This window comes from Myodes glareolus, chromosome 27 (genome assembly GCF_982192425.1).
Source record: "Myodes glareolus chromosome 27, mMyoGla1.1, whole genome shotgun sequence".
Lineage (NCBI taxonomy): Eukaryota > Metazoa > Chordata > Mammalia > Rodentia > Cricetidae > Myodes > Myodes glareolus.
The window spans coordinates 24,250,644-24,278,279 of record NC_142052.1 but is presented as its reverse complement, the minus strand read 5'-3'; the positions used below and the strand labels follow the sequence as shown (position 1 = coordinate 24,278,279).

General features: G+C 38.7%; 1 protein-coding gene across 6 annotated transcripts in view; it reads left to right on the top strand.

The window, feature by feature from the left end:
• Dlgap1 (DLG associated protein 1) overlaps nt 1-27,636 on the top strand; it is an 809,700-nt gene that overhangs the window by 92,999 nt on the left and 689,065 nt on the right. For all 6 annotated transcript variants that reach the window (XM_087902307.1, XM_087902304.1, XM_087902303.1 and 3 more), the window contains exon 2: nt 16,697-16,857. The gene's annotated coding sequence lies outside the window, so the exon portion shown is untranslated. The remainder of the gene's footprint in view (nt 1-16,696; nt 16,858-27,636) is intronic.

Sequence of the window (27,636 nt, the reverse complement as noted above, 5' to 3'; positions counted from 1 at the left end):
TGAAAATAAATTGAAATACAAGAAAAGTAACCTTATCCAAAGTCTATATTCAGAGATATAGCTCACTGAACTTTTATATAGTTAGAATAAGTATTCAGAATGGAAGCTATGGAGCATCACATTAAATTTATACTTTCAGTATCAAATATGTTTTACACACTTATCTACCACCCATCCGAAGAGTCCATGACAGAAAAAGAACTAGGAAATCTGTCACCCTACAAAGAAGCACCCATATTGATTGCTACTTTATTCTGCATAGCAAACATTGTAATCAACCTAGTTGTCTGTCAGCAGGTGAATGGATAATAAAAATTGGGCGTGCATATAAAAGAACACCACCCATCTCTAAAGTATAAAATGAAGTCAAAATTTTGAAAGAAAATGGATGAGGTTACATACTTAGAGTGTATAACGTCAGGCTGGAGAAATCAATGATCCAGTGACTACATCTTGAATCAGGAGCAGAGACAGAGCTGAGAGGGAGAAATAGGGCTTCATATGCCTTCTCTCAGGAACCACTTCTCAACAGTATCCTCTCAGTATTCAGATGCCTACAACATAATCCCAGAGTTATGCCACTCTCAACAGAGTCACACTGGGGACCAAGCCTTCAGCCATGATTTACACGCTGAGAAGTCTTCAGAACATATCTAGATCTGTCTATTCTAGATCTACCTACTGATCTTTCTTCTGTCTTAATGTCTATTTAGTACCCACCAACCTACTTTTGATTATCTCTATCATATCATATAACATATCATCATATCATATATCATATCATATCATATCATATCATATCATATCATATCATATCATATCATCACCTCTCTGTCTGTACCACCTATGGTTTGTGAGTCCCGTGAGGAACGGTAAGAAATTGTATGAGACTTCCATAGAGCAACTGATGAAAGTAACGTGTTCACCGAAGTCCTACTGGGTGTTGTTGTGGATAACTGAAGTACAGGGAAGTGACTATTTAGAGGTCTGCAGTGAGACAGAAGCAGCTGTCGCAGGACAAGGTCACTCAGCATAGACAAGTTGTACCTGGATCGCACTGCAGAACTGGACAGCGACAGGTCTAAGGCCCCCTCTCCAAAGTCTCTGCTTCCTTGAAATTAGTTACTGCTATGGAACGAGTGAGTGAGTGAGCGTGAGAGAGAGAGAGAGAGAGAGAGAGAGAGAGAGAATTAGAGAGAAAGAATGAGAGAGTGTGAGTGAGTGAGAGTGACTATGGCTGTGTGTGTGAGAGAGAGAGCGTGTGTGTCGTGTGTGTAGTATGTGTATGTGTATATTCTGTAATCTTGCAAGCTCCTGTTTTCCTGGCCGTGTGAGGTTTATTTCCAATGTCTGCTGAGCTTCCCTTCTCTCTTCAGCTAAGCGCTTGTAGAGACAGCGCATGGAGTGATAGTGTAGCAGCTATGATGGTGTCCCTTGAGCAGCTGGATAACAAGAGAGGAAAGCTGTCCTTTCAGATCTTCATGTTGAAAGATAAGAGGCATAGAGGTCTGTGCATGTTCTAGAAGGAGCACATGGAGATTAGAGCAGACCAGATGGGGTTAGAACTAACGGGTGAAGCCTTGAAGATAACAAAAGAACAAGCAGACAGGTCTGTTTGGGAGGAAATGTGTCACATGATCCTGTAGATTGTCACTTACAAGGGATGTTTGAGTGCTAATCTTCCACACAACAGTGAGCACAGAGGAGAGACATTCAGACCTGTTTCAAGAACTCAGACTAGAAACATTAATGGACAAAATGGGATGATGAAGATCGAAGTGGTGGGATAGGCTTAAATTCGGGATTACTTTTGAGGGAGCCAACAGAATAGTTTGAATGTGATAGGAGAAAATGATACCAATAGTTTGACTTGCTTTATTAGAACTACAAAGTTGTTTCAATATTGACATAAATAGAACCCTGGAAACAACATGCTTTATGTGCTGTCAAGATTTCAGTTGGGACATGTTAAGGGAAAACTAATTTAATTAGCTACGTGGAGACTGTTGGTCCTAGTTAGCGTCAGCTGTCAACTGGATACAACCTGGAGGGCCTTGAGGAGGGAGTCTCGATGGAGGTGTTTCCAAAGATCAGATTGGCATGTGACCATGTCTGCAAAGAGTTTTCTTGATGACTGATTGCTGTGGGAGGGCCCTGTGGGTGGTGTCACCTTTGTGCAAGTGACCCCGGATTGTATAAGAAAGCAGTTAAGCATGAGCCAGAGAGGACAGACAGCCGGCAGCCTGATTTCCCATCGTGCCAGACTGCTACCCGGGAGCGTAAAACGAAATAAACCTTTCCTGCCCCAAGTTGTTGTTATTGTTGTTTATCATGCTATTTATCATAGGATGCAGTTGGATGCATATTAAGTACAATTCTAAAGTTAAAAATAGCTGTTTGGACTAGGGACATGTTTGGAAGTTTGGGGGCATAGTATTTAACCTTAAAACAATGATTGACTTTGTCAAATTAAGAAGAACCTCAAAGTGAGACAGAGAAGAACCTCATAATGGAAATTGAAATGCCTATGATGGTCCATTAATTGAAAAGAGTCCCACAAACTAGTGTGTGATTGCTCTGTCAAATGTGGCCCTGGCGGATGGACCCTGCACTTAAGATGTGATGTAATCACATTACCACTGTTGGGTGGGATGGAAGGTGACTGCAGCGGACTTTCAGCAGGATCCCCAGCATGAGTGGTTGCAGCATGTAGAACTTTGGGGATCGCTGTGAAACATGTGTATAAAAAACTTGACACAGAACCTATTAGACTTGCGGAATCAAGAAAAGACACCTTGATTTTGTAGCTGTTTTTTTTTTTCTTTTTGAAATTTTAGGCTCATAGGAAGTTGCAAATATATGTGTAATACACAATGTATATGGAGTTCCTATGTATCTCATGCCAAATGAGGAAGCAAAATGTCAAACAGGAAGCAAGCATTGGTATTCATAGGGGTTGTGATAATTCCCAGACACACATATGCTTGTGTGTGTGTGTTCTGTTTCAACACAAGTATAGATTTGTGTGACTATCTACACAATCAAGATCTGGACCTTTTCCATAATTATACAGTTCTCTGTACTATCTTTTTAAAACCATGTACCTTTCATCCCTAAGGTCTGGCAACTTCTAGTGTGTTCTCTAACTCCATGGTTTTTGACAAGGCCTCACCGTAGTCCGGGCTAGTCTTAAACACATAGAAATCTGCCTGCCTCCACCTTCTGGGTACAACGATAAAGTGGGGTGAGTGGCAATGCCTGGCCATTCACAATTTTAGATTTAGGATTATTGCAGATGGAGATTCACATACTTTGTTGTCTTTGCAATCTAACCACTGTTCAACCATAATGCTCTTGGGAAACATCTAAGATATTACTGTATCAAAGTAGTACACACACTATATATATATATATATATATATATATATATATATATATATATACACAATATTCCTTGTAGTCTTTCAAGATTTCTACATTTTTAGAATAAAAATTCTTTTTCAGAAAGCATTTTGTTTTTGTAAGTTAATTTTTTTTTGTAATTTTATTAAATTATAAAAAGTTTCCAATTACGCCCCTCCTCCCAACGCCCTCCCACTCCCCCCCTCCCTCTCCTCCTCCCTCTTTGTCCCCTAGGGAAGTCAGGGTCTCCTGCCCTGTGGGAAGTCCAAGTTCCTCCCCCCTCACTCCAGGTCCAGGAAGGTGAGCATCCAAACAGACTGGATCCCAAAAATCCAGTATATGCAGAGGAAACCAGTCCCAGTGTCATTGTCAATGGCTTCTCGGAAAGACTGCAGGCCAGCCACATTCAGAAAATCTGGCCACATTCAGAGAATCTGGTTGGATCACATGCTCGTTCAGTCACGGTCCATCTGGCCTTGGTAAACTCTCATTAGATCCGACCCCTTGTATCAGTGGGTGATAGTATCCCTCGCAGTCCTTCGTCATTTTCTTCCTCCTTTTGCTCCTCGTTTGGATCTTGGGGGGCTCAGTTCGGTGCTCCAACGCGGGCCTCCATCTGTATCGTCATCCAACGCCAGATGAGGGATCTATGGTGATAAGCAAAATATTCATCAGTATGGTCACGGGCCAAGGCCGGTTCAGGCACCCCCTCCTCTGTCCAGAGAACAATCTGGGGATCTCTCCTTGGACCTGGGATCCCATATATAATCAAGTTTCCTGTAAACTCTAATATGACTCCCTTAGTTGAAATATATTCTTCCCTGATCCCACATTCATCCTTCCTCCCTTCCCCCCATCCCGGTCAACCGAGCTTTCTCCATTCCTCCCCTACTCCCTTCTCTCTAACCCTCTCCCCTTCCATCAACCCTCCCCCCCCCCCATGCACCCAAGGTTACCTGGGACTCTTGACTATTTCCTACCTCCTGGCGGATAGGTAAATAATCTTCATCAGGTTCGTCTTCTTATTTAGCTTCTCTAGGATCACGAATAATAGGCTCAAAGACCTTTAATTATGGTTAGAATCCACTTATGAGTGAATACATACCGTGTTCCTCTTTTTGGGTCTGGCTTACCTCACTCAGTAAAGCGTTTTCTATGTCCATCCATTTGCATGCAAAATTCAAGATGTCATTATTTTTTACCCCTGAGTAAAACTCTAATGTGTATATGTTCCACACCTTTTTTAACCATTCTTCTATTGAGGGGCACCTAGGCTGTTTCCAGGTTCTGGCTATTACAAATAGTGCTGCTATGAACATAGTTGAACAAACGCTTTTGTAGTATGTTTGGGCATCTCTAGGGTATATTCCCAAGAGAGGAATTGCTGGGTCCTGAGGGAGGTTGACTCCCAGTTTCCTGAGAAACCTCCACACTGATTTCCAAAGTGGCTGCACAAGTTTGCATTCCCACCAACAATGGATGAGTGTTCCCCTCATTCCACATCCCCTCCAGCATAGGTTATCATTGGTGTTTTTAACTTTAGCTATTCTGACAGGTGTAAGATGGTATCTCAAAGTGGTTTTGATTTGCATTTCCCTGATCGCTAAGGAGGTTGAGCATGACCTTAAGTGTCTTCTGGCCATTCGAAGTTCATCTGTTGTGAATTCTCTGTTCAGATCAGTACCCCCATTTTTTAATTGGGTTAATTAGAGTTTTAGTGTCTAGTTTCTTGAGTTCTTTGTATATTCTGGAGATCAGACCTTTGTCTGATGAGGGGTTGGTGAAGATCTTCTCCCAGTCAGAAGGCAGCCTTTTTGTCTTACTGACAGTGTCCTTTGCTTTACAGAAGCTTCTCAGTTTCAGCAGGTCCCATTTATTCATTGTTTCTCTTATTGTCTGTGCTGCTGGGGTCCTGCTTAGGAAGAGGCCTCCTGTGCCTATATCTTGTAGACTACTTCCCACTTTCTCTTCTATCAGGTTCAAAGTGGACAGATTGATGTTGATGTCTTTAATCCATTTGGACTTGAGTTTTGTGCATGGTGATAGATATGGATCTATTTTCATTCTTCTACAGGTTGACATCCAGTTATGCCAGCACCATTTGTTAAAGACGCTTTCCTTCTTCCATTGTATACCTTTAGCTCCCTTGTCAAAAATTAGGTGTTCGTAGGTTTGAGGGTTAGTATCTGGGTCTTCTATTCGATTCCATAGGTCGACTTCTCTGTTCTTATGCCAATACCAAGCTGTTTTCAATACTGTAGCTCTGTAATAGAGTTTGAAGTCAGGGATAGTAATGCCTCCAGAAGTTCCTTTATTGTATAAGATTGTTTTGGCTATCCTGGGTTTTTTGTTTTTCCATATAAACTTAATTATTGTTCTCTCAAGGTCTGTGAAGAAGTTTGATGGGATTTTGATGGGGATTGCATTGAATCTGTAGATTGCTTTTGGTAGAATTGCCATTTTTACTATGTTGATTCTCCCAATCCAAGAACAAGGGAGATCTTTCCATTTTCTGGTATCCTCCTCAATTTCTTTCTTCAGAGACTTAAAGTTCTTGTCAAATAGGTCTTTCACTTCCTTGGTTAGAGTAACCCCAAGATATTTTATGCTATTTGTGGCTATCGTGAAAGGTGATGTTTCTCTGATTTCCCTCTCAGCTTCTTTATCCTTTGTGTATAGGAGGGCCACTGATTTTTTGGAGTTGATCTTGTATCCTGCCATGTTACTAAAGGTGTTTATCAGCTGTAGGAGTTCTTTGGTAGAGTTTTTGGGGTCACTTATGTACACTATCATATGGTCAGCAAATAACGAAAGTTTAACTTCATCCTTTCCAATTCGAATCCCCTTGATCTCCTTATGTTGTCTTATTGCTATTGCTAGAACTTCAAGCACTATATTGAAGAGGTATGGAGAGAGTGGACAGCCTTGTCGTGTTCCTGATTTTAGTGGAAAGGCTTTGAGTTTCTCTCCATTCAATTTGATGTTAGCTGTCGGCTTGCTGTATATTGCTTTTATTATATTTAGGTATGATCCTTGTATCCCCAGTCTCTCCAACACCTTTATCACAAATGGGTGTTGAATTTTGTCAAATGCTTTTTCAGCATCCAATGAAATGATCATATGGTTTTTTTCTTTCAGTTTATTTATATGATGGATTACATTGATAGATTTGCGTATGTTGAACCAGCCCTGCATCTCTGTGATGAAGCCTACTTGATCATAATGGATAATTTTTCTAATGTGTTCCTGGATTCGGTTTGCCAGGATTTTATTGAGAATTTTCGCGTCGATGTTCATGAGTGAGATTGGCCTGTAATTCTCTTTCTTGGTTGTGTCTTTATGTGGTTTTGGTATTAAGGTAACTGTAGCTTCATAAAAGGAGTTTGGCAATGACTCTTCTGTTTCTATATTATGGAATACATTAAGGAGTATAGGAATTAGCTCTTCCTGGAAGTTCTGGTAGAATTCTGCATTGAAACCATCTGGTCCTGGGCTTTTTTTGGCAGGGAGATTTCTGATAACAGCTTCTAATTCTTCACGACTAACAGGTCTATTTAGATTGTTCGCCTGTTCTTGGTTCAACTTTGGTATATGGTACTTATCTAAAAAAATGTCCATTTCTTTTACATTTTCCAACTTTGTGGCATATAAACTTTCATAGTAAGATCTAATGATTCTCTGAATTTCCTCTGTGTCTGTGGTTATATCCCCCTTTTCATTTCTGATCCTATTAATTTGCATGTGCTCTCTCTGCCGTTTGATTAGTTTGGATATGGGTTTGTCGATCTTGTTGATTTTCTCCAAGAACCAGCTTTTTGATTCATTGATTCTTTGGATTGTTTTCTCTGTTTCTATTTTGTTGATTTCAGCCCTCAGTTTGATTATTTCCAGTCTTCTGGTTAGAGTTTCATCATGAATTAATTAGATCCATTGCACAAAGACAATGCTACAAAAGGCCACAGAGGGTTTCATACAAGGAAGCAGTACTTAACCTACACTGGAGAAAACCAAAGAAGCTGCTGGCCACATGGAGTTGCCTCCTCTTGGGAGCCAGGAGGTGCCTTAGCCACAGTTTGTTTTGCTTACTGCAGGGCTCAGCCTCAGAGCCGATTGCAGTTTTGTGCACGTCAACTTGAGCAGAGCGGTCCTTAAGGATCTGTGGCTGGCTGGCTGACCTAATCAGTGGGAAGCCTTTATAAAGAGCCAACTTCTCTTGTGGGACCTTTAGAGAAAGGAAGAATAAGACAGAGTAAAGTGTGATGTAAGCCGTGGTGGGTTCTGTGGGTGGAGACACGCATCTTCTATTCTTTCAACTCCCGGTCTGTGGGATTGGTTAGAGCAGAGACATTGCAGATAGTAAGACTGCTAGCTCCAGGGCCTGCTGTCTTGCATGAAGTGACTGGCATGGTTCTGTCCAGCAAACTTTTTGAAAGAACATGAGGGGCACTGATAATCTGGTTGTATGCCCATCATACGCTCACCGGGAGTTAGCGCTTAATTATAGAATGTTCGGGATCTCATAAGTGACCTGTGCCCCAAGGAATTTTCACCTGCATGGACAAGAGTAATGTAGAGTCACCAACAGAAAAATCATCGGCAGAGAAACAATCAGTCAGACAGGAATGAAGTCCAAGCACTTTCCATGAAACACTGTTTGAGAGTATGTGTTCTAAGCAACTCAGGGAACAGTGAGGACAGAGCCGTGTGTGGTAACACGTGGGGTAATGGGAGGCCAGCTTTTCCTCCTTTAAATGGAACAGTTTATGGAAAAGACAAGATGTCGGGAGCAGTTAGATGAATAAGAGGAGAAAATGTCATATAACAGAGGCTATTAGATAAAACAAACAATCAAGGAGCATGGGGCTTCCTTACTGCAAACAAAGCAGTGACATTCACAAAGCAGCTACTAAGCAAATGCTATGAGCGTGATCAATAGGACGTTGGGGAGGCAGAGGCTAACCCTTCACATCATGGCAAGGAGAATCAGTGTTGAGTTTTCAGAAGTGTGAGAAGGGTAAGGTGGTAAGGGAAGGGGTGTGTGTGTGTGTGGGGGGGTGTTCTCTGAAGTCAAGAATTCTTTGCACGGGTATTAAAATGGCCTTTCTACACTGTTGATAAAACGGTCACAGGAGATGGCCTCCATCCTTGGGCTGAGGACTAAGTCTAAGATTAGAAAGATCTTTCCTGGAGCATCTTCCTAGACAAAGAGCTAAATGGGAAACAGTGAAAAGGTTAAGGAAATCTTTTTAATGAAAGCAGAGTTCAGAGCAGGGGTACTGCCTGTGCCCTGCAAGAAAGGACAAAGGGAAAAGCTAGAAGAAGAACCATTTGCCTCAGGGCTTTGTCTGTTGAGCCTTTTATTGAATTGAACATTAAAAAAAATGTATTCTACCCAGAATAATGTGAGCCTCTAGAGTGACAACCGTTCTCTGCTTGCTTGGGCTAACAAGAAAAGATTATTAATCAGAGTCTATTACTGTACATTTTAACTTTGTCGTCAGTATTCTGTGTGGCCAGAAGCTCATTAGTGTTTAAGAGATAACTGACTGGATTTATTAACATGACTTTACCCTTCAGTCTCTGTTAGCTTTGGACTTGAAAAGAGCAACAACAGTCTCGATTGCTATGGATTTACCCTTTTGGTTTCGCTAACTTTAATCCCAGAAAGCATTGTGTTGATATCATTAATTTACTCTGGTTTTGTAGCTAGTGTGAAGCCATGATTAGTTTATCTTTGACCTGTAAGCCCTCAGCTGACCCTCTCCTTCCTTTATAGTGGAGCAGTGACTGGCTGTTGGGGGGACTCAGGGAACTGTTAGCTTGTGAACGTTTTGAGCTTCCCTTCTGAGAACCTGCTTACTCTCTGTTTGCTAACTCCTCGCCTACCCTGACAGACTCTAGCTACCTCATTCTACTCTGGACTGTAAGGCTCACCAAACAGCAGCCAAAGTAAAGTAATAAGAGAGGAATGGGATAGGGAGACATAACCTTATTTTGATGAAATCACTGACTCAAAAGAAATAGCTTGATGCTGTTCCCTGAACTGTGCGAACTTTTCAAGGAACAACAATGTGGCCATTTGTTCTAATGGACCCCTTCTGTTGAACACTGCAACACCACTGTTATTCCACATTCACAAATAAGGTGTAGCCCCTCCGACAAAGCTGTATGTTGCTGTAATGGGAGAAAAAAATCCATTTAAATGTTTCAAAAATGCCTAAGCAAATGTGTTACTACAGAAAGTATTTGTTTGAAGGCTAAGCATAATTCAAACTAAACACATAAAATAAACAATAAACTTCAGCCTGGTGTTACTTAGATTAATGATTTCATTTGTAGCATTGTCTTTGTGCAATGGATCTAATTAATTCATGATGAAACTCTAATACTTTGATAAATGATTATCGGTTCAGACTTACTCAAGAGGAAGCAAAATACTCGAGTAATTGAAGGCAGAATGCAGTTGTTGATGCTGACTTTCTTCAGTATATTTTATGTGCCATAAATGTAAAAATATTTTATTGTCCTCTTTATATATCTTCATAGTTAGAAGAGGAAATGAATTCTTGCAAGTAAACATTATCTAGGCTTTGAGACAGAATGAGATAAAATTTTAACATGTGTGACAAAATTATTTATGGCGAAACTATTAAAAACTTACAAATGTGACCCTGGGTTCTTTCCATATGGCTATTTTTATAAATTCTTACAAACCAGAAAACTCCTCCCCCAAATATGCCAGGCTTAATTTTCTGCTCTACGGAGCACAGCTAGTGGGCTTGCAAGGCCCTGTGACATTTTCCACAGCGTGAGTTGCCAACCACTAGAAGCCTGTGGCAGTGCTTAATCTACAGTATACAAGCTGACAATTGGTGAAGAGAAGTTTATGTAATTCTTGCTAATATTCCTTTCTGGCGATTACATCACCACCATAGAGTCCTCAAAACTGAACCGGTGAATGCCTGAGACGTCAGTGCTTTCTTCCCGTGACCTGATACAGTCTTTCTGCTTTACGGAAGGCTTGCAGTAACCTCCGCGTTCTTGCTAAATGCCTAAAATAATGAAGCACATTTGATTGCGCTGCCTTCAGCGTGTGTGAAGGCTGTGATTTCCGTCGTCAATATTTCTACAGAGTGGCCCACATTCATTTCAATGTCTCCTGAAGAATGTTAACTAGTAGAATAATGGCTTGCTACTCCCTGTATTCTAATGATGCAGTAATTCGATTGAACCTATAATTTGAAGAATTTGTAATGACAGCAGTTAACGTCAGTGGAACTAAAAACTTTATTTATTGCATGGGTCGGCTCTAGTTCAGAGGAGAATTCTCTGTGGTGTCGTGGTCAGAAATACATGTGTGTCACCCAGTGCTGCTAATGTTGGAGGGAAATGTGCTTGTGCAACCATACTGCGACACCTTTGGTTCTGTGATCTTTAATCGACTCTGTGTGTTCACGGTAATACATAAGTCAGCATTGTAGCCAACTGGAACACATTTGAACAATCAAATTGCAAGTTTTAGATATGAATCCCCATGAAAATTACTGAAGATTTTTGTTTCCTTCTTGCCCTAGATGTGGTCCTACCTTTCAAAACTAAAGAACTCATGGGTTGCTATTGTTCCATGCTTAGATACTCTTACAGGTCCTTTGGGGGAGAAAGAGAGTCACAAGAACTCTGAACACCCTACATTCTGTTGGTTGAAAGTGATACTAGGCCCACATTCATTCGTCAGTGATTGATTGACATTTTCCCCAGTAGAATGTGCAGTCCCCAAGGGGACTGAATATGATCCACAGAAAAGTGGGACTCTACAGAAAAATTTTAGAATGAGTTTCATTTAAGAGACTTCAAACTAACTGGTTGGTAATTGGATTAGATATCCTCAGAAAATTCTGACATTTTGTAATTATGTAATAGGAATGTGATTGCATTTACTTTTAAGATCTATAAAGTAACTTTTTAAATGACACAATTTCCACAAACTTAGCACCTTCACCAAATGTCAACCCCTTACATAATGCTGATATTATAAAATCATGAATATTGATGTTATTTATAACCTGCTTCAAATGTTGCAACCATGATATACCTGTTGTGTTTCTTGGCTGGCTCATGTTTTCATTAGTTCTCGTGGCTCCATCATTGTTTTGACTTAGAGAATGCCCCCCACCCAGACCTTTTCCTTTGTAACGTTGATGCTTATTAAAAATGATGGCTAGTTGCTTTGCAGATTGTCCCTCAATTGCTTTGTGAAGTTTTCGCTTCTGACTAAGTGCAGGCTGTTCATTCTGAGTCTGAACTCACAGGAGGTGTGACCTCATCCAGGAGGTTGAGGCTCGTGATGCCCATTGCTCACTTGGTTGCCGTGGTGTGTGTCATTTTCATTGCTGTCAATTATACTCTTCCTTCTCTGTTAGCTACTAAGTGTCCTGTGGGAGGGCTGCCTGGGATTATCTAACATCCCATATTTTCATTTTTCCTGTTTTTCTTCCTCACTACTTTTAACACTCAGACCTGATTCTTGCCTTCAAAACAATTGATAGTGCTGCTATCAAGATTATTTTCTTTTCCTGTTATTTTTCCTTTGCTTTTCCCATGTGAATTCTACTCTGAGAGTAAGTTAGTTCATTCTCACTTACTCAGTTGACTTATCTATAGAACAGCTGTCGGGTGTTTATTTTATTCTGCTCACATTGCTCTGGACTAGGCCCCTCGGAACACTCTCAGGTGGGCTCTGTGTCCCTATGACGTGCTATTGACCCTTGAGTTTTTGCACACGCTCAGCACCACAGGACCTTGTAGTCTCTCATCTTGTAGCTTTTTCTCTTCTTGTTCATCTCCGTCCCATTCTTCACATCAGCTATTTCCTCTGAGACCTGGATTCTTTTTGCTGAGGACAGATGAGTGGAAACCAAGGTCTGGATTGTTTAGTGTGCTTATTGCTCTGTTGCCATTGACTCGGAGAGGAAATATGCAATCCTAGACATACACACAGCAGCACACAGCTGTTCCTATCACTCTGCTCACACAGAGATGCACATTAGAGTCTTACTGGTGCCTCCTTTCTAAACTGTTACCTTTTATTACATGAAACTGCTTCAGAAATATCACTAGAATATATTTATTGTACAAAATTACGTTACGTTATGACATTTTCATATATGTTGTTTCTTTGCTCACATTCATCTCTCATTTGGCTTCTTTCTTGTCACCTCTCCCCACTGCTGATGGTTGTCTGTCTCTTCTCAAATGCTAACCTTCTCTTTCAAATAAATGGTTATTGACTTACAGATTCATAGTTGCCATTCTGGCTTATTTGATTAGTTTGATGGTAACCAGATCCATCTACTTTTTTTCCCCAAATGATATAATTTCTTCATCTTTATGACTAAATAAAACCCCACTAGGGAGGAAGGAAGGGAGGGAGATGATAAATAGATAGATAGATGATAAATGATAGATAGATGATCTCAAAGTTTCATCCACTGATGTATATTGCAGATGATACTATAATTTCATGATATTTAGCATCGCTAAATGTTGGAGTGCATATATCCTTGAGGTATGGTGACTTAGGTTCCTCTAATTGTATGCCCATTGGTTGTTGTTGGCGGCCACTTGTTCATTTCCCAGCTGCCCTGACTCAAAATAATCAACTATATTATTTGCAATACTGTTTGGCCAATATCTTGAGCATATTTTTAGCTTGCTCTTATATCCCAACCTAACCCATCTCCATTAAGCTGTATATTGTTATGTGACTGTGGCTTACAGGGTAAAGTTCCATCTGGCTTCCGATGTCTATGCGGGGCTAAATGGCTTCTCTTTGACTCTGCCTTCTTTCTTCCAGCGTTCAGCTTAGTTTACCCTGCCTAGCTCTATTCTGCCTTGCACAGGCCCAAAGCAGCTTCTTTATTAACCAATGGAATTCACACCATAATGAGGGGAGTCCCACATCAAGTAGTTGTATCATACAGTAGCTTTTTTAAATTTGGAGGAAACTTCTTACTGACTTTTTCCAATGCCTATACTAACACTCCTATGGCAATGTATAAAGTTTCTTCCCCCCATATACTTAACCAGCATTTATTCTTTGTTTTCTCGATGATAGATAATAGATGAGGTAGAATGTCAATGTACTTTTGACTTGAGTTTTCAGGGTGGTTATACGTGTTGAGCATTTTTTTTATATACATACTGATCATATGCACTTCTTTTTAAGAACTATCCAGTTCGTTTGCCAATTTGTTGGTTGAATGTTTGGGGGGTTGGGTATTTGTGTACTAAAGGAGCTATATGTTCTAAATATTAATTCCGTATCAAATGTCTGGTAGCCACAAATTTCTTGCATTCTGAAGGTGGTCTTTTCACTCTCCCAGTTGTTTCTCATGCAATTCCATTTGGTAATTCTTGTCATTATTTTTGGGCTACTGGTGTTCATTTCAGAATTCTTTGCTTATCCCTGTATTATAAAGTGTTTTGTATTTATTTCAGAAATCATTGGCATTTTCCTGGAGCACTTTCAAAGGGGTATGTCTTACATCAAAGTGTTCAATCCCTTTTCATAACTACTTTGTTCAGACTGAGAAACTTCTCTCCTTTGTCATCAATATATTTAATCAATCGTACAGTCCTCAAATGCTGCACAAAAAATCTTCACACTTACAATTTCATACCGCTATGAAAAGTAAATATTTAGCTGGAGTACAGTACGTATGAACAGACTTTCTTATCATTCAATCTATGTGGTCACAGTAATGTTTCTGAAAATTACTTAGTTCAGCTCCATTCTTTCTCAGATTTCTTTCTCTCTCTCTCTCTTTCTTCCTTCCTTCCTTCCTTCCTTCCTTCCTTCCTTCCTTCCTTCCTTCCTTCCTTCCTTTCTTTCTTTCTTTCTTTCTTTCTTTCTCCTTTTGGTTTTTCGAGACAGGGTTTCTCTGTAGCTTTGGAGTCTGTCCTGGAACTAGCTCTTGTAGACCAGACTGGTCTCAAACTCACAAAGATACACCTGCCTCTGCCTCCCGAGTGCTGGGATTAAAGGCGTGCACCACCACCGCCCGGCCTTTCTCATATTTTTAAGTGTGACTATTTATAATGAAAGGCTCATAGTATCTGTGAATTTCTGATTTTAATATTAAGTATTACTTTAATGATTATTTTAATATTTGAAGTCATATTGCTTTCTGGTTTATGTCAACCATATGTAGAGATATCTCTATCATTTGCTTACCAATTCAATTTGTCTGCATTTCTCTTGAAAATTGTTCATTTTATCGTATGTACATGTATGCTTCTAGAGTAGTCTCTCATAATTTTATTTTATTTCATTTCACTTTTCAGTAGTTAGTTCCTATGTAATTTCTCATTTTTATATAGCTTTGCCTTTTTTATTTTTCCTGGTCAGTTTTATGTCTTCATTGTTTTATTAAAGTTACTTTTTAAACAACCAGAGTATTGACTTTTTTTGAGTTCTGTTTTTTCTGATTTACTTTTGTTATTTTCTATTTTTTTCTTTAATATTTCTTCCTGTATGCATTCTTTTGTATTTAGTTGGAAATTCAACTTTTACTTTAGACATTTCATTCACCCTATAGAATATTTATTTATAGAAATAAGGCAATATGTTTGGATCAAGCAAAAATTTTTTTTGTGGAAATTAGCTTACCTTCTAAAATTTTTACTGTATTTCTTGCAAGTATGGAAGACTCCATAGCCGGGGACTGTGGAAAACTCCTATAATCCCACCTCTACAGGTGGGGGATGGGCAGTTACAAGTTCAATATCAGCTAATGTTCCTTAGCCAAATCCTGTCTCTAAACAAAATAAAACTAAACTAAACCAAATCAAAAGAACAACAACAAGCAAACAACAATGCAACAAAACCCAACCAACCAAACAAGAAATAATTTAAACAGTAGGTGGTGTGGAGGAAAGGAGCCAAAAAAGAGGCCAGATATAGCATGGACCTTGAAAGTCCGACAGGCATGGTTGAAGACCCAGAGCCTCTGTTTTCTTGTCATCTGACTTTGGCACATTCTAAATTTGCTGATTCATAGTTTCTTTATTTGTACAACAGAAATGAAGACATCTCATCTCTTATAAGTCCTGAGATGATTTCTAAAAATGACCAGCCAAAGGCTTCATATTGTATGATCAGTGCATCACACCACCTCTCTCCTCCATTGTAACTTTTAAGCAATAATGGGAGCGGGGAGATACAGAGAGAGGGAAAGACACACATACACAGAGACTGAGAGACAGAAAGTATAGTAAGTATTCATTGAATACTTTAAAGAGCTTGACTTAGGCAAACTTAATTTTGCTGTTTCACAGGTGTCTACACAGAATATACAGTTTTTCCAAAGAGGTCAACTATGTGGCTTGATTGTCACAAAGTGATAGGAACCCTGACTATGACTCAAAGATTCTACTCTTTACTTAGAATACACATTATTCTCCTCTTATTGAAAATTGCACTTTTTATTTAAAACCGACTCAGATTCTGAATATGAATTGTAAATGCTTGGCTGGTAGCTCAGGCTTACCACTGGCCAACGCTTACACTTAACCCATTTCTATTAATCTGTGTGTTTCCACATGGCTTGGGGCTTGTTGTTTTGTTTCTACACATCCTGCTTGCTAAGCAGCTGGCTGGCCTTCCAGATTCTTTCTTTCTCCTGTCCAGCATTCTCAGTTTGGCTTTCCCACCTAGCTTTATCCTGTTCAGCTATTGGGTAGTCAGTTTCTTCATTAAACCATACAGTGACAAATCTTCTCAGAGTATAGAATTATTCCACAGCCCTTGGCATTATTGATACTTTATTTTTAATTAACATGGAAAGCACACAACAGTGTTGGCTGCACTAGCTTGTTTGTTAAAAGACAAGAAACAGGAGCTGTTTCATAGATGCATCCATGAGGACGAGGCTCTGCAACTCTGCAGTTTGATCATTTTGTGAATAACAGTATTCAGAATGAGCAAGTTATATTTAGGGATATATACAGAAATGCATATGTGCATCTAACAACAAAGACAAAAAGAAGCCATCAGTTTGAAGCAGAGCAAGGAAGAATATAGGGGAGACTTTGGAGTGAGGAGACAGAAGACATAAATGATGTGATTATATTATAATCTTAAAAATTAAAGAAATAAAAACTGTAACACGTGCAAAAAACATAAGCTATAACCACTGTGTGGATAAATGAGTACAGATTATGTGGAAAGATTGACTGTGTAACTCTGTGAGCAGATTCCCATTCTTATTTGTCTCTGCCACCTTCTCTGTTTCAGGAACAGTTAGTGGTACTACTGGATCACTTGCAGTGACAACAGCTCACGCCTTTTCCTGGGACACCTTCTTCAGAAGACCAGCACACTTCCAGTTTGCTCAGCTATAACCCCAAATTCACAGGCTTCTTCTAGAGCGGACATCTTTAGTCTCACCAAGACTGGTAAGAGCGTCAAAATACCTTTGCTATTTGGTGGCATGATATGTCCTGTAAGATTTCTACTTTTTATTTGTTGGTTGGAAAGATCCATCAGATAAAAATCATTGCTGCCTTGATTGATAAAGTCTTTATCAGTAGTCAGGCAGATGTTCATCTATTTGAAAATGTTGTTGCACATAGAGTAACAGAGCTAACATTTATTGTTGGTAGAGCTTCCTATCAAGCGTTCTTCCTTGTAAAAATGTGATTCAATTTTATGAAACCTATAATTGCCACAGACTATGTTGGTTTTACCACTGTAAAACTAATAGCTGTAAAATGAGGCAGCAATTTCTTTAAAATTGGCTATGATGAAAATGTGTGTGTTGTAATTACCTCTATGCAAATTGCTTCCTACCTGGGTTTTCCTCATTGTATTGCTCATATCTGTAAGTTATTCTCAAGCTTTTTTCTTCAGCTTTGGCATACTGTGTTATAATACATAAAATTGCCAGATATTCCTATCAGGACTAAGTATAAGAGAGGTGGGGCTGGGAAAAGATTGAGGTAGAACCAGATGGTAGAGCAAGAGTCGTTCCTGCAGGATTCCTGAGAGAGAGGATGAAGCTGAATAAAGATGGCTCTCCATCTTCTTGACACCGAGCGGCTTCCTGAGAACAGAAGCCTGGGATAACATTCATTGATGGCTCAAAGCATGAAACCAGTGGGTAGACAGACCTTGGGACATGGATGCCACCCAAAGGGTTCCCTTCTCATGCACCTGGTTTATTCTTCACCTCTCGTATCTGAGACTTTGGATCTAAATCAGTGCCTCTGATTTAAATCAGAAAGCAACTGATTGTGTGGATGGAGACAATCTCCTGAGGTCCACATTCATCTACAGGGTCCAGCAACTTTTTCTATATTTTTGATGATAGCAAGGAATGTATTTCCTCAAAGTTTACTAGTAAGAAAGGCCCAGGATCTTGGAGGCTGAAGGTGTGTAAGTGTCATCGTTCACAGTACAGTGACTGAGAATATTCTGGAGACAGATCAAAGGTTACAATTTGATTTCTGACCATGGTACCTTCTAGGGATGACTTCTGAGTAGTTTTGAAAATTAAATAAACTAATTCATAAATAGAGTCTCATACTAGGTCTGTTACTCAATGAGTGTTCAATAAATAGGCATTATTTTACTAAGCCAATGTACGAATATTTGAAATGATGTTTTTAGGCTAATTGATCTTGATCTCAACGCATTTTTTTTCTATGAGGACCAAGTTTCTCATCTGAAGTTTTTCTTATGTTGTGTTTTCCTTACGATCACACAGCCCTCCCGGTCAGAACAGATTGCTAGAGTTCTCAAGGGTAAATCTGATGAAGATATGTCTGAAGATCACTGTAGTTTCAAGTTTATCATCAGTCTTGTCACTTCTGCCCTCTTGATTTCTTGAGCAGAGTATCTAACTTTTCTAAATGCCCTTGTCTTTGAAACAAGAACAATAGAATATTTATCCCAATTACCATCAACAATAAATGCTGCCCTCCACAGGGCATACCCTAGAGTTAATAAATGCAGGTTAGCCACAGTGAATATTACTATCGTCATGATTATAATTATGCTTTAATACATGCTCAGCTGCCTTTGCTGTGGTTGCCGATGTGGTTAGTCTACTTGGTTCTAGTTCAGTAGGCTCTCCTGCAGACGGTGTCTCACGTTTCCGGGGTGCCACCATTGCCCAGCAGGTGTTGTTGGCTTTTAATTTGTGAAACTGAAACCAAGCGTCTCAAAATGTTTTTAATCAAGCTTTGGAAACATCATCATTTAGACCCTGAATGCCGGGTGTTTAAGCAAAAATCTCATCTGTGATGCTGCTTCATGGAAAACTACTTATAAGCTTTCCAAATGTTATCATTTCCAAAGGAAATTATAAAACATTGATTTTTTTAAAAAAGTCACCTTTATACTTTGATTCTTAAGAGCAGATTTTTCCAGTTCCTTTCTTATTTAGATCATCCAGACACTGACTCAACCTTCAAGGTCGTAAGACAAACATTCAGTAGGCACGGTCCACCGCAGTCCACCACCCCTCCTTTATTGCTCTAACTTGGCACTCAGTTTTGTCTATGTGGTTTTGAACTTTTAGAATCTGGTTCTCTATTCTACCCTTAATGTCAACTCTGATTTATGATTTGCCATAGCAGGTGAGTGTCAGGAAGCCAAAAGTTTTGCTTCCACATCTCATACTTGGGTCTGATATGCATTATGCAGAACTGAGAAACAGGAATTTGGGGGAACAACAAAATCATATTTTATGTTTTTTCCTCCATTCAGTATTTTATATTTGTTTCCAGTGCATTTTCAAAGTCAGTACCAGGAACAAGCAGTCATAAGAATGATACACATATCCCAAGATGTATTTGAGATTTATGGCTTATCTAGCATTAGATATAGTATTCTTCAGTAGTGCTAATTCACCTTTTTATGTGGTGTGGGCCTAAGACAGGTTTTTTTTTTGACAGGAGCAATGTAATTAAATTATTTCAATGAGGTTTATAGAAGTAAGTAAACCGTACATACTTTCATTGTAGGCAGAAAAGTTGTATGAGACCATCTCCACAAACTTACAAAGTTAAAAGATAGTTTTATGGGAAAATTTTAGATATATTTAGTTTAGATGTGTAAAATACCAATCTTAAAATGTAAAAATGTTTATAGTATATTTTCTATCTGTATTATTAAATCTATTTTTTATGTCCCAATCTTTAAAATGTAAAAACGTTTATAGTATATTTTTCTATCTGTATTATTAAATCTATTTTTTATGTCCCAATTTAATTAAAAGATTTTTTGCTTATTGTTAGTTTGCCAGCAATACCAAACATTAGGGGTTCCCATAATCAACATTTCTAAGTACACTAGCTACCAGATTAGGGGCTCAGCGCAAGCTTTTTGTTAAGAGTAGTGTATCACCAGTTATTAACTTGTAGATCTGTTTTAATTCTACGAACTGGAGAACAGACTCATACTGAGTTTATTCAGGAGATGATGTGAGGTGAGTCTGTTCTAGGATTGCTTTAGCCTGACATGAGGAACAATGTGGCTTTCTCAAAGTCATACCACCAAGAAATGGAGAGAGACAGAGACCAGAGAGACTAAAGAGAGATAAGGAGGTAGGTGGGGAGTGGTTCATAAAAGTTTTAGATGTAGCAAAATTGTTATGCCCTTTCACAGCGTCTGTATTCATTTAATATTGATACTTATTGTTAATATGTTTATTGATAATCCAGGTGTCTTACTAAGGTATTAAAAGTGGTCTGGTGTGGGAGAATTGAATGTATTCTGTCAATCATGTTTTAAATAAACACTGATTGGCCAGGCAGGAAGTATAGGTGGGAAAACCAGACAGAAAGTAGAAATGATACAATGAAAACAGGAAAATTCTGGGAAGGAGGAAACTGATTCCTCCCACTCCTGCCTAGACCACCGAAGCAGCAGGATGTGATCTGCCCCACTGAAAAACGTACTGAGCCACATGGCTAAACATAGATAAGAATAATGGGTTAATATAAGTTATAAGAACTCATAATGGGCCAATAAGAACTAATAATAAGAACTGACCTAATGGGCCAATCAGCTTTATAACTTATAGAGATCTCTATGTTATTTCTTTGGGGTTTTCCAGCTATGGGGTACAGGGCAGGACAGAAAACCCCAACAAGCAGGCCCCCTCATGTTACAGTGGTCCAACCTCTCCACCCAACCAGATCCTGCATCCTCTTTCAGGACCTAGCCAGATGAGATGCTTGGCCTTCCTGTCTGCACAAATTCCCCACTCTACTGTAGTTCCTACCCCCAGTTCCCCCGCCCCCTCCCCACTTAGTCTGACCACTCTTGACTATACTACAGCCAATCTCTAGGCTTCTTCTAGGACCTGTGTTTCCCTTTCTGTAACATACAGGCCACTTATACGTCACATGCAACCACTCTAACAAACTATCTACCCACCCCATACTCCAGGGTTGGAGGAATGATGACTCATATCCTACATACCAACCTATTTCCTTCTGTTTACCTGACTTCTTTCTACTGAAGCCATTTAACTTATAGGCTCAACCACCTATGTGTCCTCTCTTCTGCTGTAAGCAGCTCTGTTCATATCAGACACAGAAGTAACAAGAGAAGTACACATGCCCAGATTTCATCACAAAAATTACAAACAATATGAGAGATCTAATTAATATCTCCTCTCCAAAATCTACCAATGAGAATTACTTAGATGATTGTCATAACACATAATTTTTTAAAAAAATCATAAACATCATCAGAGAATAAAATGAATTTGAAGGAGACACAAGGAAGCAGCTCATTGAGATTAAGAAGAAGGAACATAAAGAGAATAAACACCCGAGTGATGTCCAAGAAAACACAAACATAGGCTGATGGAAATGACAAAGACAATTCAGGTCTGAAAAACGAAACCCTGAAGAGGACTCAAGCTGAAATGAAGGCAGAATTAAAAACCCAGTAGCTCAACTGGAAAATTCAGTGGAAAAGCTTGGAAGTAGAATGAATGAATCAGAAGACAGACTTCCGGGACTCAAAGATAAAGTAGAGGGTCTAGACAAAGTAAGAAAAATTATAAAATTTTTAATTGAGGAGAGGGACACGCAGGAAATGTGGGACACTATGAAAAGAAACAGACCTTCAACTTATAGAGAAAAATAAAGTAGAACAATTCTAAGTTACTGGCACAGACCATATCTTCAACAAGATCATAGAAGAAAACTTCTTCTAAGTAAGGAAAGGTACACGTACAGATATAAGAAGCATACAGAACACCAAAAGGACAAGAGCAGAAAAGAAAATACCCACAGCATATTATAGTCAACATACTATGTATGCATAGCTAAGAAAGTGTATCATGTTATAGTCAAAACACTTAGTATATGTAACTAAGAAAGTGTATCATATTATAGTCAAACACTTAGAATACATAACTAAGAAAGTGCATCAAAATCTGCAAGAGGAAAAAAGTGAGTCACACTTAAAGGAAAATACATCAGAATGAAAGCTGATTTTAATTTCTCAGTAGAAACCTTGAAAACCACAAGAGCCTGGAGCAATACATTGCAAGTTCTAAAAGAGTTATAAATGACCGTGGTGATCACCACACACACATACACACACACACGCACACACACACACACACACACACACTATATCTCTATCTCTATCTCTATCTCTATATCTATATCTATATCTATATATCTCCAGCAAATCAAATCTAAAGTAAATATAGGAAGCAATATTTTAGACTAAAAAGAAGAATGAATGGCCAGAGACCATGGGAATAAATATGTAGCAGTAATTATTAAGCCACTAAGTATACTGAACATAAACAAAACCAGATACCAATGACATGATGACCACACTCTCAACAGACATTTCAATAGCAATAATTAAATATTAGTTGCCTCAATTCTCCAGTCAAACATTACAGACTGACTGAATGGATTGAGAAAGAAAATCTATCCATTAAACTATTACATGGAAAGTGGACCCCTAAATTCTTTCTATGAAGCCAGTATCACTCTCAATAATACCAAACTCAGTTAATATTACAAAAACAAAATAATAATAAAACAAAGAATGAAAAAATGATGTCACTCTCCATATTGAATATAAATTCAGAGATGATCAATAACATACTTGCAAACAGAATACAGACATGCAACACAATGATTATCCACCATGAACAAGTTGGATTTATCCTGAAATTTTAGGAATAGGTCAACATATAAAAGTCAGTAAATATAATAAACCATTTTAGTGGATTTAAAGCAAAATATATTTATATTTCTCAGTTCACATCATTCACTTGAATGGCAAAGAACTTGAAGCTATCCCACTGAAGTCAAGAAGGATAGAGGGTTATCCAAAGTCCCTACCCCTTTTTAATACTCTACTTGAAATGCTAGATTAATCAGTAAGACAAGAGACAGATATTAAAGGGATACAAATGGGGAAAGAAGAATTTTAATTATCCCTCTTTTCAGATGACACGATACTATACATTAGAAATCTCAAAATTTCAACCAGAAAACTTGTAGATATGGTAAGCAAATTCAGAAGTGTGGCAGGATATAGAATCATCTTGCTCAAATAAATGCCTTTTCTTTTAAACTAACAACAGTCCTGCATAGAAGGAGATCATGGACACACTCCCTTTTATAATAGCGTCAAAGAAAATAAAATATCTAGAAATAAACCTAACCAAGGAAGTGAATGACCTTAACAATGAAAAATTTAAATCTCTAGAGGTAGAGATAGAAATGAACATTAGGAAATGGAAAGATATCCTATGCTCATAGATTGGTAGAATTCCTACTGTGAAAATAAGCATTCTACCAAAAGCCATTTACCAATTCAAGGCAGTCCCAATCAAAATTCCTGTCTCATTCATTGAAGAAATAGCGTGGAAAACTCTATCTTAAAATTCATTCAGAACTACAAAAGACTCAGATCTCCAAAACAATCCTGTAAAACAAAAACAATGCTATAAGGATTACCATTTTAGACCTTAAGAAGTATTACAAAACCATAGTGATAAAACCAATATTGTACTTGCACAGAAATTAGACATGTTGACCAAGGGAACAAACTTGAAGACCCAAACATGAGTATACATGCTTTTAGCCATTTGATACTTGACAGGGATTCCTAAAAACATACTCTGGAGGAAAGAAAGCAGCTTCAAAAATGGTGCTGTCCAAACTGTCCACAGGCAGAAGAATGAAATTAGAGCACTGTCTATTACCTTGACACAAACTAACTCCAAGAGGATCAAATAAGAGAATGTGAAGCCTGAAACACTGTCACTTCTAGAAGAGAACATAGACAGTTCCCTAAAGGATATATAGGGAAGGACTTCATCAATAGGACTCCATGTCCCCAAGAATTAAAGCCACGGGTTGACAAGTGGGATTTCATTGTGCTAAAAAGCTTCTGCATAGCTAAAGAATTAATCAGCCAGAATCTGACAGAGGATTATTGCTGAGAATGTATAATAAATAGAAGAATCAAAGAGTCAAAACAAATACATGATCCATTTAAAAAAATTACACTTGGGCCTGAAATGAAAGTTTACAAAAGACGGAAATAAAAATACTTGTAAACAGAGTACAGACATACATCAAAACTACTATCTACTGAGACCACGTTGGCTTTATCTCTGAAATGCAGAAATTCCATTTCCCTAATCTAGAAATTAGGGAAATGCAAACAGCAACATGATTTTGAGATTTCATCTTCCCTCAGTCAGATTAGCAAAGATCAGTGAAGCACATACAACAGATGTTGGAGGGGATGCGGGAAAAGGGACTCTCATTCCATGTTCGTTGGATTGCAAACTATGAAAATCAGTGTGGAGAATTTTTGAAATAGCTAAAGATATATATATCACATTGCTTGGCTGTACCATCTCTTAACATATGCCTAAAGGACTTGACATCCTATTCATAGATACTTGCTCTTGCTCAGTCGTGTTCATCGCTGCTCTTTTCACAATAACTAGGAAATAGAAACAACATAAATATCCCCCAGTTGACAAATGGATAATAAAAATGTGGTACAAATTCACCATGGAATACTACCTAGTTGTTAAGAAAACTGGAATTTTCAGTTAAATGGATGGAACTCTAAAAGACTATATTGAGTGGGCTATGCCAGAAACAGGAAGATGAACACCACACATTTACTCTCACAGTAGCCTCCTAGCTCCAGATCTTCAAATGTGGGTGCATATTCTGGAGCAACTACAGAGACCAGGAAGATAACACAGCCATTGATGTGGTGGTCTGTAGGAAACAATGGCGAAGGGTACAAGTGTTGTGATCGAAGACTTGCGAAAAATGGGGATGGGCTTTCAGTTAGGTAAGGGGAAGGGAGATGAATGCAGAAGAGAGAGGAGGCTAAAAGAACAACAGGGATGTCTCCAAGAGCCATAGGTGTCATACTATTAACTGTCTAGAACCTGTAACGTGCAGAAGTCTCTGTATAAAAATATATGTAGTTCAAATGAAATTTTCTGATTTTGACTGACAGTACTTCTTCCAAAAGCCATAGACTACCTAATAAAAATTGTAGCATCAGTTAGTGAGAAACCATCTTTTGAGTTGCTGGAAAGGATCATCCAAGAGACTCCAAAGCATGCAGCCTATTTATGCTATAATTTTTAGTTGCTTCCCATAGGTGAAAGGTAGGTCCCTGTGAATGAAAACACCATCCGCTACAGAAGCAGGCCCCAGAGGTCCCTGAGTTAGAACTGAAAAGCCTCTTCTGAGAACTAGCTTTCATGGTACCAGAGGATACCATGCAAGCTTCCAATGGAGGGAAACAAACAATAGACCCATGACCTCTATGGACAACAGCAGTAGTTATCATGGGAGCCTAACTCTAGGGGTGCATAGTGGTACTCATACCTTGACAGTTACCCTAAGCTCTGTAGTTGAATTTAAGACCTGGTCAATAAGAAGAGAACTGTGCCTAGTAGTAGACATCTAACCAACCACCCAGGGCTAGTGAAGTCAGGGATCATGGTGGAGAGCCTACAGCTGCCACTTTACTAAATCATAACTAGAATCCATAATTGCATTCTAAATATGAGTCCTTATACCCCAAAATAAGTGTAGTCCTCACTCCTCACTAAGGAAAAATATCCAAAAATGTTGTGCAGAGCGAAAGCTCTGACACTAAACTTCACCCAAGCCCCAATGAGTTCCCTTTCTAGGCGTGTCTGAACATTAGGATCATTTTCTCCTTAAAATTCCTCTAATACCTTGCTGAATAAAATGATTTAGTTTGACAACATCTTTTTGAATTTTAAAATTCTCTCAGAATAATCCATGTGGATGTTGCTCTTAGCAGTACTGCATGGGGATTCTTGTTAAAGGTACAAATACGAAGAGCTATCAAACATTTTAAAGACTTCCATGGAGAAGCATTTTCTGTGGACTCTACGTCATACGTAGCTATTGTTTCTTTTCAAGGCTGAATGCCTCTTCTGTCTGGTGTTCAATGGTTTGGCCTCATTACAGAACTTGTTCCATCAGAGTGAATCTTAGTTTTGACTTTCAATATTTTAATACTAAATATTAAGTCCGTGTTGGATTGCTGAGTCTTGAAGTTTTAGAATCCATGGCTTTGGTACCTGTAAAGTTTTGTAGGATGGGGATGGGAGTGGGAAATGTTTTTTGTTGGTTTTAGTTTTGAGAATGGGTCTAACTATGAATGCCTGGCTGGCCTTAGGCTCACTGTGTACACCAGGCTGACTTTGAACTTGGAGAGGTCCAACTACTTCTGCCTTCAAGGTCCTGTGATTACAGATGTGTGCCACTATGCCTGGCTTGTGACAGTGGAATTTAAAACAAAGAATAATTTTGTTAAAGTCTGTGATTTTAGTAGATCTGATAAATATAGTTTATGTTATATTAGGAAACAATAATGTGTTTAATTATGATAAGTGATCTTGAAGTATAGAGACCCATAGTCAGGTCTAGACTCCTACCCAGAGTAGGGTTTGTTAACTGTCAGGTACCAGCAAGGCACGATATTTTGCGACAGTGCCCCTAACATTCTGAAGACCTCTGTGGGAAGATCTCTTTTACTGGAACTGTTGTATTCACTGAAGCCCACTGATTAGAGATGTCTTGGTAGCATTTCAGTCTTCAATGATTCTTCATAATATTCATGTTTAGATAGCCCTAGGGCATATTGGGAGAGCCCTTTTTCTTCCAAGAGACCAACTATCTTTACCTGAGCCCCTAAGTTCTCAACACACCTTCCTCTATCGTAGTGATTAGGAGATAGAGTATGCTATTATTAGTTATTAGCAGACAGATATATTTAAACATATCTAAACAATGACTTTAGGGCCCTCTTTCCCATTCCAGGACAACAGAGTATCTTGCAATAAACCATGTGTACACTGATCTCCAGTTACCTCCAGTTCTTCTCCTCCTGCTCCATGGTGGAATGACATAAAGAATGGTTTCTATGACAAAAACCAAAGCCAAAGTTATACAGAATTTATGAGCTACCAGTTTTTCTGCATGAATGGTATTATTTCATTGCCAGAAGGAAATATTTAAATATAAATGAAAACTTGTCCCTGAATTATTAAGGTCAATGAAGTAGATGGTAATTTATAGACTGTGGCCAAATCTCAGTCTTATTTGAGCCTAAATTCCAGGCTCTTCTATAGATGGAAGTTTCTGTCTTGCCCAGTCCTACAGCTGTTCAGCCCCAAATAAACATACAGAGGCTTATATTAAATAAGATTTATTACCAACTAGCACTTACAACTTAAATTAAACCATTAATTCTTATCTATATTTAACCACATGGCTTGGTACCTTTTCTCAATGAAGCATTCTCAGCTTGCTTCCTCTGCATCTGGTTTGCAACTGTGTCTCTGGCTTTCCTCTTCTCAGAATTCTAGTCTGGTGGCCCCTCCTATACTTCCTGCCTGGATACCGGACACTCAGCATTTTATTAAACTAATATAAGTGATAAATCATTACAGTGTACAAGAGCATTGTCCCAAAGCAGTACAACACATTCTTGTGTTCCTCATTAGATAAATCTACATTAGTCAGTGTTTTGTGTCACTATGACCACAAACTTGAGCAAAGCAACCTACGTGAGAAATATTTGCTTGGCTCACAGTTTCATAGTCCAACATGACCGAAAGAATGTGGTGGAGAACAGTAGAAACAGAGAAAAAGGGAACTACAGGA